Source organism: Triticum aestivum, chromosome 6D, assembly GCF_018294505.1.
Source record: "Triticum aestivum cultivar Chinese Spring chromosome 6D, IWGSC CS RefSeq v2.1, whole genome shotgun sequence".
NCBI classification, from domain to species: Eukaryota; Viridiplantae; Streptophyta; class Magnoliopsida; order Poales; family Poaceae; genus Triticum; species Triticum aestivum.
Window position 1 is genome coordinate 489,585,805 of NC_057811.1, and position 7,596 is coordinate 489,593,400.

Genomic DNA, 7,596 nt, shown 5'->3' on the forward strand with positions numbered 1-7,596 from the left:
CTATGATGATTATTGTGATGACATGTATGCTATAAAGAATAATTGTAACCATGAAACTTGTCATCATGATTTTAGTTTTCAATTGGATTATGCCTCACATGATAGTTATTTTGTTGAGTTTGCTCCCACTACTATTTATGAGAAGAAATTTGCTTATGTGGAGAGTAATAAAAATTCTATGCTTGGAGATCATGAAAAGAATGCTTTATGTGACGGTTATATTGTTGAATTCATTCATGATGCTACTGAAAATTATTATGAGGGAGGAATATATGCTTGTAGGAATTGCAATAATATCAAGTTTCCTCCCTATGTGCTTAAACTTTTGAAGTTATGCTTGTTTTGCCTTCCTATGCTAGTTGATTATTGTTCCCATAAGTTGTTTTCTCACAAAATCCCTATGCATAGGAAGTGGGTTAGACTTAAATGTGCTAGTCATATTCTTCATGATGCTCTCTTTATGTTTCAATTCTTATCTTTTATGTGAGCATCATTGAAATCATTATGCCTAGCTAGGGGCGTTAAACGTTAGCGCTTGTTGGGAGGCAACCCAATTTTATTTTTGTTCTTTGCCTTTTGCTCCTGTTAAGTAATAAATAATTCATCTAGCCTCTGTTTAGATGTGGTTTTATTTTTTAATTAGTGTTTGTGCCAAGTAGAACCTTTGGGAAGACTTGGGTGAAGTCTTTATGATCTTGCTGTAAAAAACAGAAACTTTAGCGCTCACGAGATTAGCTGCCAATTATTACTGGAGAGTGCTTTTAGGTTGATTCTTTTTGTAGAAGATTAATAGACAAATTCCTCAGGTCCACCAATTTATTTCAAAAAATTTGGAGTTACAGAAGTATTCGAATGATACAGATTACTACAGACTGTTCTGTTTTTGACAGATTCTGTTTTCTATGTGTTGTTTGCTTATTTTGATGAATCTATGAGTAGTATCGGAGGGTATGAACCATAGAGAAGTTTGAATACAGTAGATATTACACCAATATGAATTTAGAATGAGTTCACAATAGTACCTAAGGTGTGATTTATTTTCTTATACTAACGGAGCTTACGAGTTTTCTGTTAAGTTTTGTGTTGTGAAGTTTTTATGTTTTGGGTAAAGATTTGATGGACTATGGAATGAGGAGTGGCAAGAGCCTAAGCTTGGGGATGCCCAAGGCACTCCAAGGTAATATTCAAGTACAACCAAGAGCCTAAGCTTGGGGATGCCCCGGATGGCATCCCCTCTTTCGTCTTCGTTCATCGGTAACTTTACTTGGAGCTATATTTTTATTCACCACATGATATGTGTTTTGCTTGGAGCGTCATTTTATTTTCTTTTGTTTTGCTTGCTGTTTGAATAAAATACGAAGATCTGAAATTCTTAAATGTTACAGAGTCTTCACATAGTTACATAATTATTCGACTACTCATTGATCTTCATTTATATCTTTCGGAGTAGTTTGTTGTTTGCTCTAGTGCTTCACTTATATCCTTTTAGAGCACGGTGGTGGTTTTATTTTTGAAGAAATAGATGAACTCCCATGCTTCACTTATATTATTTTGAGAGTCTTTAGAACAGCATGGTAATTTGCTTCGGTTATGAAATTAGTCCTAATATGATAGGCATCCAAGGTGGGTATAATAAAAACTTCCATATAGAGTGCATTGAATACTATGAGAAGTTTGATACTTGATGATTGTTTTGAGATATGAAGATGGTAATATTAGAGTTGTGCTAGTTGAGTAATTGTGAATTTGAGAAATACTTGTGTTGAAGTTTGCAAGTCCCGTAGCATGCACGTATGGTAAACGTTGTGTGACAAATTTGAAACATGAGGTGTTCTTTGATTGTCATCCTTATGAGTGGCGGTCGGGGACGAGCGATGGTCTTTTCCTACCAATCTATCCCCCTAGGAGCATGCGTGTAATGCTTGGTTTTTGATGACTTGTAGATTTTTGCAATAAGTATGTGAGGTCTTTATGACTAATGTTGAGTCCATGGATTATACGCACTCTCGCCTTTCTATCATTGCTAGCCTCTTCGGTACCGTGCATTTCCCTTTCTCACCTCGAGAGTTGGTGCAAATTTTGCCGGTGCATCCAAACCCCGTGATATGATACGCTCTATCACACATAAACCTCCTTATATCTTCCTCAAAACAGCCACCATACCTACCTATTATAGCATTTCCATAGCCATTCCGACATATATTGCCATGCAACTTTCCACTGTTCCGTTTATTATGACACGCATCATCATTGTCATATTGCCTTGCATGATCATGTAGTTGACATCGTATTTGTGGCAAATCCACCGTTCATAATTCTGTCATACATGTCACTCATGAGTCATTGCCCATCCCGGTACACCGCCGGAGGCATTCATATAGTCATACTTTGTTCTAGTATCGAATTGTAATCATTGAGTTGTAAATAAATAGAAGCGTGATGATCATCATTAATAGAGCATTGTCCCAAAAAAAGAAAAAGAAAAAGAAAGGCCAAACAAAAAAGGGAAGGCCAAATAAAAAAAGAAAAAAAAGAAAGGCCAAAAAAAGGAAGGCCCAAAAAAAGAATAAAAGGGACAATGCTACTATCATTTTTCCACACTTGTGCTTCAAAGTAGCACCATGATCTTCATGATAGACAGTCTCTTATTTTGTCACTTTCATATACTAGTAGGAACTTTTCATTATAGAACTTGGCTTGTATATTCCAACAATGGGCTTCCTCAAATGCCCTAGGTCTTCGTGAGCAAGCAAGTTGGATGCATACCCACTTAGTTTCTTTTGTTGAGCTTTCATACATTTATAGCTCTAGTGCATCCGTTGCATGGCAATCCCTACTCCTCGCATTGACATCAATTGATGGGAATCTCCATAGCCCGTTGATTAGCCGCGTCGATGTGTTCTCTTTTTTTTTGTCTTCTCCACACAACCCCCATCATTATATTCTATTCCACCCATACTGCTATGTCCATGGCTCACGCTCATGTATTGCGTGAAAGTTGAAAAAGTTTGAAAATACTAAAGTATGAAACAATTGCTTGGCTTGTCATCGGGGTTGTGTATGATGAGAGCATTCTTGTGTGACGAAAATGGAGCATGGCCAAACTATATGATTTTGTAGGGATGAGCTTTCTTTGGCTATGTTATTTTGAGAAGACATAATTGCTTGATTCGTATGCTTGAAGTATTATTATTTTTATGTCAATATTAAACTTTTGTCTTGAATCTTATGGATCTGAACATTCATGCCGAAATGAAGAAGATTACATTGATAAATATGTTAGGTAGCATTCCACATCAAAAATTCTGTTTTTATCATTTACCTGCTCGAGGACGAGTAGGAATTAAGCTTGGGGATGCTTGATACGTCTCCAACGTATCTATAATTTTTGATTGTTCCATGCTATTATATTATCCATCTAGGATGTTTTATATGCATTTATATGCTATTTTATATGATTTTTGGGACTAACCTATTAACCTAGAGCCCAGTGCCAGTTTTTGTTTTTTCCTTGTTTTTGAGTATCGCAGAAAAGGAAAACCAAACGGAGTCCAATTGACCTGAAACTTCACATAATCTATTTTTGGAGCAGAAGAAGGCCATGGAGTAAAAGAGTTGGGCCAGAAGAATCCCGGGCTGCCCACAAGGGTGGGGGGTGCGCCTCCCTACCTCGTGGACAGCCCGGAGACCCCCCTGACTTGTTCCCGACGCCAAAACCTCTTATATATACCCAAACTTCCAGAAAGAAACCTAGATCGGGAGTTCTGCCGCCACAAGCCTCTATAGCCACCAAAAACCAATCGGGACCCTGTTCCGGCACCCTGCCGGAGGGGGAATCCCTCACCGGTGGCCATCTTCATCATCCCGGCGCTCTCCATGACGAGGAGGGAGTAGTTCACCCTCGGGGCCGAGGGTATGTACCAGTAGCTATGTGTTTGATCCCTCTCTCTCTCGTGTTCTTTATTTGGCACGATCTTGATGTATCTCGAGCTTTGCTATTATAGTTGGATCTTATGATGTTTCTCCCCCTCTACTCTCTTGTAATGGATTGAGTTTTCCCTTTGAAGTTATCTTATCAGATTGAGTCTTTAAGGATTTGAGAACACTTGATGTATGTCTTGCGTGGGATACCCGTGGTGACAATGGGGTATTCTATTGATTCACTTGATGTATGTTTTGGTGATCAACTTGCGGGTTCCGTAACATTCTGAACTTATGCATAGGGGTTGGCACACGTTTTCGTCTTGACTCTCCGGTAGAAACTTTGGGGCACTCTTTGAAGTACTTTGTGTTGGTTTGAATAGATGAATCTGAGATTGTGTGATGCATATCGTATAATCATACCCACGGAAACTTGAGGTGACATGAGTATCTAGACGACATTAGAGTTTTGGTTGATTTGTGTCTTAAGGTGTTATTCTAGTACGAACTCTATGATAGATCGAACGGAAAGAATAGCTTCGTGTTATTTACTACGGACTCTTGAATAGATCGATCAGAAAGAATAACTTTGAGGTGGTTTCGTACCCTACAATAATCTCTTCGTTTGTTCTCCGCTAGTAGTGACTTTGGAGTGACTCTTTGTTGCATGTTGAGGGATAGTTATATGATCCAATTATGTTATTATTGTTGAGAGAACTTGCACTAGTGAAAGTATGAACCCTAGGCCTTGTTTCCACGCATTGCAATACCGTTTACGCTCAGTTTTACCACTTGCTACTTTGCTGTTTTTATATTTTCAGATTACAAAAACCTATATCTACCATCCATATTGCACTTGTATCACCATCTCTTCGCCAAACTAGTGCACCTATACAATTTACCATTGTATTGGGTGTGTTGGGGACAGAAGAGACTCTTTGTTATTGGTTGCAGGGTTGTTTGAGAGAGACCATCTTCATCCTACGCCTCCCACGGATTAATAAATCTTAGGTCATCCATTTGAGGGAAATTTGCTACTGTCCTACAAACCTCTGCACTTGTTATTGGTTGCAGGGTTGTTTGAGAGAGACCATCTTCATCCTACGCCTCCCACGGATTAATAAATCTTAGGTCATCCATTTGAGGGAAATTTGCTACTGTCCTACAAACCTCTGCACTTGGAGGCCCAACAACGTCTACAAGAAGAAGGGTGTGTAGTAGACATCAATTGACAGCTTACAAATGTCAGGAAAACAACTAGTGCAGAGTTGGAAACTAGCGGGAATAGAACTCGAAAGATAAGTGTGCTCAGGCTAGATTAGTGAGAGGGATGGGTGACCGGCCGGGAGGTTAGACGATTTGCAATGAGTGTTCACACTTGAGTGGTGTTACCAACCAGGACTAAAGGTCCCCCAGCCCCCGCCGCGGGCTCGTGCCACATGGTGGGCCTTTGGTCCCGGTTCGTGTTGAACCGAGACTAAAGTGGGGGGGACCTTTAGTCCCCATCCTTTAGTGCCGGTTGCAGAACCGGGACTAAAGGTCCTTACGAACTGGGACTATAGCCCGATTCTGCACTAGTGCCTCATCAACATTGCTTAGTTGACATGCATGATAATACTTATAATACTCCCATTACAGGCAGCCTAAGGAGTCTTCTCAATTAATATCACGAGGATATCAATTATACCCAGCCTCTGCATCAATAATAAGTTAAAAAAAGATTCAGAATGCACACTACCCGAAAATAAAGAAAAAAGACAGGGAAAAAATATTGGAACCAAGTACACCTGAGAGCTCTAGCTCACGATGACAATGGAGAGAGGAGAACGATGACTCAGGTGGTTTTTCTGCTGCATACTGTTGCAGCTTTTCTCTGTGTCTATTCCTCTTATTTGTACTGAGCTTACAAAGGAAAAGATCAACTCCACACGCGAGCAGTCTGGCCGTGTCATCTTACGACGCCCGACGTGTGTGTGATGCGTGCATGCGGCGCACTTCTCTGCATCCCATCCCATGCACAGCTAACGGCCGCAACAAGCTAGCTAACAACTAACTGAAACTACGATCGGCCTCATCGTGTACATGCATACGTGACTTGGCCGTTTATTTGCTAGGAAATACGGGTTCAATATCCCCCCCTCCCCCAATTCCGACCCGGTGCTCATCATTCCGACGTCAACCTTCTGTCTCATTTCAACAAACTTGATCTGCCCCAGCGCCCTGGTGAGGAAATCAGCAAGCTGTCCGTCAGTGTTGACATGGTCGACTTCCACCTCGCCGTCTTCGATGCACTCACTAATGAAATAATATCGAATGTTAATGTGCTTACTTCTGTCGTGGTGCACCGGATTCTTGCTAAGAGCAATCACCAACTTGTTGTCGACGCGTAGCTTCGCCCTCGTTGGAGTGTCATTGGTGAGCTCGCCGAAGAGCCTGCACAGCCACACGCCTTGGATGGCTTCGGTTGCCGCCGCCATGTACTCGGCCTCGCAAGACGAGACGGCGACAACCTTCTGCTTGTGATAAATCCAAGAGATCGGGCTGGAGTTGAGAAAGAAGGCCACTCCCATCGTGCTCCGCAGATCGTCAACGTCGCCGGCGTGATTGTTGTCGCTGTAGCCGATCACTTCCGGCGCTGCTGCACCGCCTTGTTTGTAGCAGCAACCATGGTTCAGCGTCCCGCTAACATAGCGTAGGATCTGCTTGACAGCATCCCAGTGCGCCACCATCAGCGCCTCCAACTTCCTGCTTACCATGCCAACAGAGAACGAGATATCTGGTCTCGTGTTGCAGAGGTACAGAAGACTCCTGACGATGCTCCTGTACCGTGTGGCGTCGACGGCTTCGCCATCGCTGGTATTGCCAAGCTTTGACCGATTCTGCATCGGCGTGTCAGAGGGATTGCACCCCCTCATCCCAGCAGCATCCAGAATATTGGCCGTGTACGTGCTCTGGCACATGGTGATCGTGCCGGCCTTCTACTGAACTTCTATGCTAAGGTAGTAGATCAGAAGTCCAAGGTCACTCATGTCGAACATATTTTTCATCTGCTCCTTGAACGCGACCATCTCTTCGTTGCCGGTGCGGGTGATGATTAAGTCGTCGACGTACACGCCGACAAACAGTGTCGACGTGCCCATGCGCCCTTCCTATACACAACATGCTCGAGAGGGCTGCGCTCGAAGCCGAGCGACACGAGCGACGCGTCGAGCTTGGCATTCCATGCCCGCCAAGAACCCATGTAAAAAGGCATTGCTCACATCAATCTGTCGGAGGCACCAACACCGTCGACTTTCCTTGGGTGCTGGATACCCGGGCTACGGATCACTTGACTAATGATCTTGAGCGCCTCCAGGTTCACGAGCGCTATGACGGCAAAGATCAGGTTCAGGTGGCCAATGGTGCAGGTTTGTCTATTTCATACATTGGTCATTCGCGTTTACCTGGTTCATCTCTTAAACTGCATAACATCCTTCATGTTCCACACATCAGTCAGCATCTTCTCTCTATTTATCGTCTTCTTTGTGATAATGACGTGTTTGTTGAATTTCACTGTCGTTTTTTCCTTGTTAAGGACAAAGCAACCAGGCGCGTCATCCTTCACGGTAGAAGTTACGGGGGGGGTCTATCCGGTCCCCTTCGCTCGTGCGTCATCTTCATCGTCTCGCCGTGCCT